The 10,316-nt window shown below is 39.4% G+C and overlaps 1 protein-coding gene across 5 annotated transcripts in view; it reads right to left on the reverse strand.

The window, feature by feature from the left end:
* The window catches only part of VIT (vitrin), a 176,008-nt gene extending 165,956 nt beyond the window's left edge, over window positions 1-10,052 (reverse strand). For all 5 annotated transcript variants that reach the window (XM_044292244.1, XM_044292243.1, XM_044292242.1 and 2 more), the window contains exon 1: window positions 9,844-10,052. The gene's annotated coding sequence lies outside the window, so the exon portion shown is untranslated. The remainder of the gene's footprint in view (window positions 1-9,843) is intronic.
* Window positions 10,053-10,316: the final 264 nt, after the last annotated feature.

Consider the following 10,316-nt stretch of genomic DNA (forward strand, 5'->3'; position numbering starts at 1 on the left):
AACTCTGAAATGTCTGTTTCAGGAACTATTTGCATTACCCATGTAATAACTAAAGATGAGCGAAGTTTTGGAAAATTTGATTCTGCAGCTTCGCCGAAGTTTGACAAGAAATTTGATTTGTTATCAATTAATTAATAATGAATCGTTATGTTAAACGTTTTTTAACAGCCGCTTAGACAGAAGGGCACCTGTCTAATAATCATTAAAAATGGTAATACACTAGTGCAATATGGACTTTTGGGTTAAAAAAAACAAATATAAAATCACTCACCTCATGCACTTGTGCTCACAGAGGCAGTCCGCTCCTCTCTTGATTAAGAAAAAGACCTGCCGAAGGACCTTGCGCTGAGCATGATGACGTCACCGCACGCTCCCAGCATGCTCACATGGTGACATCATCATCACCATGTGAGGGACCATTCTAAGACAATTCCAGCCATCAATTTAGGAAAAATTATTCATTACCACGAATTTGTGAGGAAGTTCGGCTTCATTTAGAATTAAATTTTTCCTAAAATTCGGACCGAATTCAATTTTGAATGCTTTGTTTCCCTCAACACTAGTAATAACAACAATACTCAAGCCTCTTTTCATATCACGATGCTGTGCCATCCCTCTATTATTACTTCTAAAAGTGTTTAAATTGCCAACAGTCCGCAATAAAAGTCCATCAGAGTTTTACCAGTTGAAGGTGTGTCTCTACAGAGTCTGACACTGTAAAGCAAAGAAGACACACACTGGCAACACCCAAATGGATTCTGATTATATGGGGAATGCAAGTAGTTATCAAAATAGATATTATGAGAGGTGAAAGCTCCTCTTTAAAGGAACATCTGTCCACTTAAACACAAAAAGATGAAAATAAAGAAATGCTGCATAAATACAAAAAAGAAAAACTACCCAACATACAGTACAGACCAAAAGTTTGGACACACCTTCTCATTCAAAGAGTTTTCTTTATTTTCATGACTATGAAAATTGTAGATTCACACGGAAGGCATCAAAATTATGAATTAACACATGTGGAATTATATACATAACAAAAAAGTGTGAAACAACTGAAAATGTGTCATATTCTAGGTTCTTCAAAGTAGCCACCTTTTGCTTTCATTACTGCTTTGCACACTCTTGGCATTCTCTTGATGAGCTTCAAGAGGTAGTCATCTGAAATGGTCTTCCAACAGTCCTGAAGAAGTTCCCAGAGATGCTTAGCACTTGTTTGCCCTTTTGCCTTCACTCTGCGGTCCAGCTCACCCCAAACCATCTCGATTGGGTTCAGGTACGGTGACTGTGGAGGCCAGGTCATCTGGCGCAGCACCCCATCACTCTCCTTCATGGTCAAATAGCCCTTACACAGCCTGGAGGTGTGTTTCGGATCATTGTCCTGTTGAAAAATAAATGATGGTCCAACTAAACGCAAACCGGATGGAATAGCATGCCGCTGCAAGATGCTGTGGTAGCCATGCTGGTTCAGTATGACTTCAATTTTGAATAAATCCCCAACAGTGTCACCAGCAAAGCACCCCACACCATCACACCTCTTCCTCATGTTTCATGGTGGGAACCAGGCATGTAGAGTCCATCCGTTCACCTTTTCTGTGTCGCACAAAGACATGGTGGTTGGAACCAAAGATCTCAAATTTGGACTCATCAGACCAAAGCACAGATTTCCACTGGTCTAATGTCCATTCCTTATGTTCTTTAGCCCAAACAAGTCTATTCTGCTTGTTGCCTGTCCTTAGCAGTGGTTTCCTAGCAGATATTCTACCATGAAGACCTGATTCACACAGTCTCCTCTTAACAGTTGTTCTAGAGATGTGTCTGCTACTAGAACTCTGTGTGGCATTGACCTGGTCTCTAATCTGAGCTGTTGTTAACCTGCGATTTCTGAGGCTGGTGACTCGGATGAACTTATCCTCCACAGCAGAGGTGACTCTTGGTCTTGCTTTCCTGGGGCGGTCCGCATGTGAGCCAGTTTCTTTCTAGCGCTTGATGGTTTTTGTGACTGCACTTGGGGACACTTTCAAAGTTTTCCCAATTTTTCGGACTGACTGACCTTCATTTCTTAAAGTAATGATGGCCACTCGTTTTTCTTTACTTAGCTGCTTTTTTCTTGCCATAATACAAATTCTAACAGTCTATTCAGTAGGACTATCAGCTGTGTATCCACCTGACTTCTCCACAACGCAACTGATGGTCCCAACCCCATTTATAAGGCAAGAAATCACACTTATTAAACCTGACAGGGCACACCTGTGAAGTGAAAACCATTTCAGGTGTTTGCCTCTTGAAGCTCATCAAGAGAATGCCAAGAGTGTGCAAAGCAGTAATCAAAGCAAAAGGTGGCTACTTTGAAGAACCTAGAACATGACATATTTTCTGTTGTTTCCCACTTTTTTGTTATATATATAATTCCACATGTGTTAATTCATAGTTTTGATGCCTTCAGTGCGAATATACAATTTTCATAGTCATGAAAATAAAGAAAACTCTTTGAATGAGGTGTGTCCAAACTTTTTGTCTGTACTGTATGTCCTACCAACACTCACCCATATTCATTGTCAAGAACACTGCCAAAAATGATCATTTATTGTACATACTGTATACAGTCTAGATTCAGTACTACAAAATGATAGATAAATACAAGCAGGAAAGGCTCATTTTCTTATATCCGAGGCATCATTGACAAAATGCCAGCCACTTGTCATAAAATATCATAGCGAAGGATTACTATACGAAAGCTGACAAATAATTAAAACCAAGAAAACTTGTCCTGGACAGAAAACTCATGTCAGCGGGATGTCTCTTTAATTCTGCTAAGCTTAAAAAGCAATTAGCAAGTATAACAAAAATAGAGCAAAGCGGTGATCTCAGTGTTACATAACTCACATACAATAGGTTTTTGTGACACTGCAAAAAGAGTAAATGTTTTTTGCTATTTTTGGTTTGAAACTTCAGTATTGTTCCTATTTGTTCTGTGTTTCAGGTAATTCATTTTGGAACAGAGTAGTTTGAATACATTTAATAAATCTGTTCACTGCAATGTCCTTCCACCATAGTATGCCTAGTGTTCACGAAATATGGCATGTTCTATGCTTGTATACTTTGACAGCAGATGTCTATGTCCAGTATCTGCACTTGGTAGTATAGAAGAGAATGGAAAAGAAACATAATAAGCAGTCATCACCCACAAGTTCAGGTTTCATGATGACGTTTTGGAAGATAAAATCAAGGGTGAATCATAAAGGTTGAGAATGTACAGTATAAATGATAGATGCGACTCTTCTTTTTTGAATTCACGTCAAGCTTTGGTTTCCAGAATGGCATCAAGAAACATGAACGTGCGGATGTAACCTAATCAATATTATCCCATAAGCTAAATTCCAATAGTATCACAACTGATCTCATTCAAGTGCTTGGGAAGAGGACTGGCAAATGGCACTGTACCACGGCTACAAGCTAGACAGCATGTAGGTAAATAGTAAAGAGGACAAAGTGCTTGCATGAGCGCCACGACTTCTTCAAGCAGATAAGTGGCAGGGGTGCCTGCAGTCAGACCCCTGCTAATATGATATTGATACCTAACCTGAGGGTAGGTCATCAATATGCTGACACTGCAAAATCCCTTTAACTTGAAACCCAGATTAACCAACATTAACGTATGCTACTGAGACTAAAGTATATGAGCAATATTGGATAACAGCCATCTATTGGGGTAGACAAGCACACAGCAACACACACACAAGCAAAGGCCAACTGTCCAGCACTTCTTAAAACATACCATGTTCATATCAGCATGAATAAGAAAGGCTTCTATAGGTTCTTTTCATACTCCTTTCCAATACCAATGACCATACACCAGTCTAACTTGTGTTAACAACCTCTGCTGAATCTTGGAGTGGCCTGATGAAGTAGGAACAAAACTTCCCTAGTTTAACAGCTAGGCTTGCTCACCGGTTCTTCAGAAAACCATAAGGGGTTTGTCTAATTTTGTTCTAAGCTAACCCTGCCTGTATGTATCTCTGGACAAAAAACATGCCTCTGGTTCCCACCACTGGTATTAAGGTCCACAACTGTAAAGTTCGTCATGGATGGGGCCATGTGTGCTGCTACATGCAATGACTGGCCTCAGAGGTGATGTGTCCCCAAGTGGTATATGACTGCTAGGCTAAATGTTGCTTGGGGTCACCAATGAATCCAATTTACAAAGAGCGACTAGAAGATCAGTGTAGAAAGTCAGGCACCCACAATAGAGCAGCAGTGATTAGGGGAGTATGTTTTTTTCCCACAGATACAGTAGGGTGGGGTTCCTCAGAGAACATTTTTTTATCTACACCCAGATGACAATGTTATATACTATGCTATATACTTGATAGATGTGTCCACAAATGAGATTAGTAGTATGCTCTTTTAGGAGTTAGTGTTGATCGCGAATATTCGAATCACTAATTTTGATCGCGAATATCGCCCTTTTCGAGAATTCGTGAAGATGTAGAATATAGTGCTATATATTCGTTATCGCGAATATTATAGATTCTTTTTTCCTCAGTAACCTCCCTTCTTGCTTGTGGGCCAATGAGAAGGCTGCAATATCTTTGTCAGAGCTTAGCAACATCCCTAGCAACCAATAGGAAAATTGCCCACCCTTTACTATATAAGAACCTCCCCAGCAGCCATTTTCTGCAGTTTTTTTTTTTTTGCAGTTCTGAGAGAGAGAGAGAGAGAGAGCAGTGACATTGCTGTGCTCTGTGCTTTCATCTGGATCGTATTCCTTATCCAATTACATTAGATAGTTAGCTCATATATATAATAAAGATAGTTAGTGGGAGTCAGTGTAGGTTAGATAGTGATATAGTGTAGCTGATAGGTAGTGTGATAGGAATTACTGTCTCTCTGCTGTCCATATATACATGCTACAGACATAGTGCTGTGATGTCACAACAATTCTTAGTGCACCAATCAGTAATATCTACTCAGTCCTGATAAAATGGGAAGTTGCATGTATTGCGCAAAAATATGCGCATCATTAGTGCCGATTTGCGCAATTGCAAAAATAATGACTAAAGATCACGAATTCTAGAATTCGCTAATTTATTGTGAATATTATGTGAAAAATTCACGAAATATCGCGAAAACGAATATTGCCTATGCTGCTCATCACTAATAGGAGCATGGCCTGAATTATTTAGGTACACCCCTCAGAACGTAGAACCAGTTGGAAGGGAGTTGTTTTGTACGTGATCTAGGGGCTCTCAAAATAAATGCCACTCTGGGTCGAATAGAAGCAGTTCATAGAATTGTGTTTGAACTGGGGCACTATATCTGGAGAAATATTGGGGTAGCATCACCTGCAGTCATTCCTTTTTAAGTGGTGGACCTCCCATCTAAAAAAGGGACAGGAGATAAAAGGGTTTGTCCAGCATTTTTTTAAGTGATGGGCTATCCTCAGGATAGATTGAATAGCAACCATCTTTAGGGACAGACAGGCACACAACATCAGACACATAAAAATCTATACAAAAAAGACCTACTGTCCACCACTTCAAGTATACCATTTTTATACCACCATCCTCAGGATAGGCCATCATTAGCTGATTGGCAGGGGTCTAACACCCAGAACCCTCGACAATCAGCTATTTTGTGTAGCTTTGTCACCAGTCAAGATTGTAGTGAACAGCGCTCGTCACTGCAGTGCTTCTCCCATTGAAGTCAATGGATGCAGTGTTGCAGTGATGAGCACTGTCCAGTACAATGTTGATGGTGCTTTGAGGCTCTGCTGCACCTCCAGCAACATAGCTATACAGAACAGCTGATAGCCAGGTGTACGGGTTGTTGGACCCCCTCCGATCAGCTAGTGATGGCCTATTCTGAGGATAGGCCCTCACTTAAAGGCTGGACAACCCACTTAAAATTCTGTAATTATCAACAAATACAATATTGTTTCTTTTCTTTGTTTTGTTTTGAAAATAGAAAGATTAAATAAAAAGTTATTAAATTTAAAAATACATTCTTAACTCAGCCTTCATTTAGATGTTGACATTTTTTATGTCATGGTGTTTACTAGGGTTTATTAAGAATGCGAATAAAGCAAAGTTTTAGCAGTCATCAGGCAGAGAGAGGAAGCGGCCCCAGGCTATTTTTACATCTGAGTGTATAGTATGGTGCTTTACATCCTGAAAAGCATAATCCCTGCTAATCGCCATACTTGTTGTATTCCTGTATGTTTTCATAGACGACACTACTATAAAACCCTTTGATCTTGTAGGTAATAGCCAATGTAACAGTTATCCCATTTGTACAATGTTTAATGTAATTTGTTAGGTAATACAATTATTGATAATTGTGACAATTTTGATGGGACCATGCGCATAACTACCATAGTGGAAGACCATGCGACTGCTTTGGGGCCCAGGGCAAGAGGGGGCCCAGTTGGGATCATCTCCTCTTCTACTGGAGGTAAAATCTTGGTCAGGACTCTGCCCTCTAAAGGAACAACTTTTAGCAAATGAGGCAGTGGAAAAATGGCCCAAGGGTCATTGAAAAGGGTTTAGGCAGAAATCCTTCTGTATTGTGGGGGGGGAGGGGGGCTGGTTTGATCCTTGCTATGGGGCCCTTACTTCTCTATGTATGCCACTGGATGGGACTATTAGTCACCCATGGGTACTTAAATGCATTTACTCAGAGAAAAGTGCTGGAACCACCACCAATCATGACGATGGGCACCATGTCACCAGGAGCACTGTCAGTCCATTTGAAGTCTATGGGTAGTGTTGAGTGAATTGAAGTATCCAAAGTGGACTTTGATCTGAATTTCAGGAAAAATTTGATTCGCCACAAAGCCGAATCTCCTCACGCTTGGTAACAAATCAATTTTTCCTAAAATGGTGGCTGAAAATGGTAAAAAATTATACTTACCTCATCTACTTGCTCGCTGAGAGATCGTCCGCTCCCATCTTGTTTGCAGAAAACCCGCCAATGGACCTGTGGCGAGTGTGATGACCTCAACACGTGATCACTCTGGAGCTTGCGGCAGTAAAAACCCTTCATCAAGCCAATTTTTTCACTACAGCGCTTCCAGGTCCTTTCACACAGCAGTTCATTGGCTCTGTAGTGTCATAGTGTGGAGTATAATGTTTATAGAAGACATAATAATCTGCTTATCGATAAGAATATAATGCATATGATGAGGACCCCATGGCAGATGGGGGAAAGAAGGATCAACATGCCTGATGCTTTTGTGCCAAAGGGAAATAAGCCAACGCCAGATGTGCCTGCCAGTTATTTATTAAACATATGCATAGTCCTCTGAGCTTGCATAGGTATGGAATGGTTTGGAAGGTACAGCTGTCAGTAGGGCAGTTGGCTAACGGCTGTCTAAGGTATATGGCCATCTTACAGGGGTTGTCCAGGATATTACAAGTGATGGCCTATCTTCAGGTTAGGCCATCACTATCTGAAAGTCAGGGTCTGATCGGCAGGGTCTCATACAACCTCATACACGGGTTGTATGAGATGACAAAAACACTGCTTCTTTTTTTTTTCAGGAACAGCACCACTCTTGTATTAGTAATGAATATTTCTGATGCAAATGTTTGCACCTGGAACTTTATTTTCACAATTGCATCATGACTTCTGTTCATAAAGCAGTCATGATCAGATGGATCTCAACAGATCATGATGGATCCTAATGACTTACAATGAGGTCCATCAGGTTTCAGCACATTGGGTACACTTAAAAATACTGTTTATCAAAGTATTGCAGCCAAATATATGGTGAGGACATTATTTGTATAGCTTATAAATGCCTGTAGACACATATCATATGTAAATTTAAGACTATGCAGTGTTGCAGTGATACAGTGATCCCGACATACACTAAGCATGGAGTCTCAGCAAGTGATGAACAGAACCTACTAAATATACAATAATGAAACTCTAGTATTGATTCTGTCTATAACCACTTCAAAGTACGTCAAATAGTTGGAAAATGTACCCGCTGCTATCTGTTCTAGATATTTTGATACACAGAGAATCACAGCCAGGCACATAAGCAGACAGCCATGTCTTTTCAGTACTTGAGATCTCCAAACAATTAGTACTTTAGCTGAGAAGCTGTCCATTTAGATACAGCAGAGTTGCAATATGTGTCTGCTGGAGAACTGTAATCCCTTAGTCTCTGCACATCTCGACAAAGCTCTCAGCTACAGAGTCCATTCCTGCTGTTCCAAACTGTCTACCTCAAACTGGTTGCTCAAGGCATTTGCCTCATGTCTTTACAAGTTTGACACTTCTCACATTTTCTAGATCTTTCATAAATCTAATCTGGTAGTGCAATGATGAGCAGCTGTGATAGATTCATTATTTCCTACTTCAGCATTCTCAGCTGAGGTCGAAAAGTGGATGAAATATCGTTGTGTCAACTATCACCCTGTCTTAAAGTTTATGTAACATCTGCAAAGTCTAAATGGTGGCATATATCATATTGATCTATCTCATTCTATCTACCTGTCTATCTATCTATCTTATATCAATCTGCCTAGTCATCTGTTCTTTCAATCATCATCTGATATCTTCTCATATTAATAATATCATTCTATGTCTATCTATAGATCTATCATCACTTATCTATCATTAAATATCTGTCTATCCATATCATATTAATCTATGTATCTCATATCAATCTATTTCATTCTATCTATCTATCCTATACCAATCTGCCTAGTTATCTTTTCTTTCTATCATCATCATCTGATATCTTCCCATATTCATCATATCATTATCTATCTATCAATCTATCTAATATAAATTATCCAACATCAATTATCTATCATCAAATATCTGTCTATCCATAGCATATCAATCTATGTATCTCATATCTATATCATTCTGTCTATCTCTATCTTCTCGCTATCATATCAATGTGCCTAGCTATCTATTGTTTCTATTATCAGTATCATCATCGCCAACATCATCGTCTGATATCTTCTCATATTTCTTCATCATATCATTCTATCTATCTATCTATCTATCTATCTATCTATCTATCTATCCATCTATCTATCTTATATTAATCTGCCTAGTTATATGTTCTTTCTATCATCATCTGATATCTTCTCATATTCATCATTTCATTATCTATCTATCTATCTATCTACCCACCCATGGTATTTTCCAGTAATATATAATACTAGACCAGGTCATACCTAGTGGTAACCTTTGGCCCCCAAATACTAATCTCTCAGAGCACAGGTGGCAGTGGTCATTTATATACTTTCGGTTCATGGACAAGCAGTAGATATGTAGATATGTTAACATACCCCTCACCCCACATTTACTGTCCCAGACTCCCAGAGATCACATCTTTGGTCAAATTGAAATCATTATTATAACAGTTAAAAGAAGCTCCCAGGCCGGCGTTTTCTGCCCCCTGTACACAGAATATCATATAACCAAGCTGAATTATAAAATTCTAAAAAAATGAAAACCATCAGAACACTTGTTATCAGTCAGTATAAAGCCGGTAGCTTGTGCCGATCACAAGAGTCTGCTTACTGGACGAATAAATCAGGATGAAATGAGATTAGGGAATAACTAGTCCCAGGGAATGCCAGTTCCCACCGCACAGCTCACAGTAAGCAGATAGTAGGTTTTCACTGATCCAGAGTACAAAATGATTTAGCAATTCTTTATCACACAGAATTGGATTCATTTTTAATGAATTCAGGAATTCTGCATGGTAAAAGTAGCCTTCAAATATATATATATACAAAAAGTTGCCAATCTGCAAGGTGCAATCCAGGTGTTTTCTGTCTGTAGATCTACAAAGCAGGTCAAATGTCTTACCTTTCAAAGCCACGAATTGCAATACTCCTGAGCACTTATTCACTCTATCCTGCAAAACTCGATGTATTTCCAATGAGTCAGATAGAAGCTAGTCCTGGAGCTAGTCCATCAATGTAAGTAGGTTCTGAATCTTCCTGGTGTCCTTACCAACTAATCATACAAGTCCATTGATCTCTCCCCACAGTGAGAGGCACACTGCCCTGACACACTCTCAGCTCCTCACTTTGATTGAGCTGCTGAATAAGGCAGTCCTTTTTACATTTCCACTCCCTCCCTCCCACTTCCCCCTCTCCCTTGTCAGGATTTCTTTATAAGCTCTGACAACAGTGCTCTGGGTATACAACTTTAGCAAATATTAAAAACATGAAAAAAGACACAAAAAGGCAAGAAAACTGAATTCTGTAAAGTCAACGGTGGGAGACAAGAATACATGTTTTAGTTGTATACCTTAGATAGGCTTGTTAAAGAATTAT

This window comes from Bufo gargarizans, chromosome 4, assembly GCF_014858855.1.
Source record: "Bufo gargarizans isolate SCDJY-AF-19 chromosome 4, ASM1485885v1, whole genome shotgun sequence".
NCBI classification, from domain to species: Eukaryota; Metazoa; Chordata; class Amphibia; order Anura; family Bufonidae; genus Bufo; species Bufo gargarizans.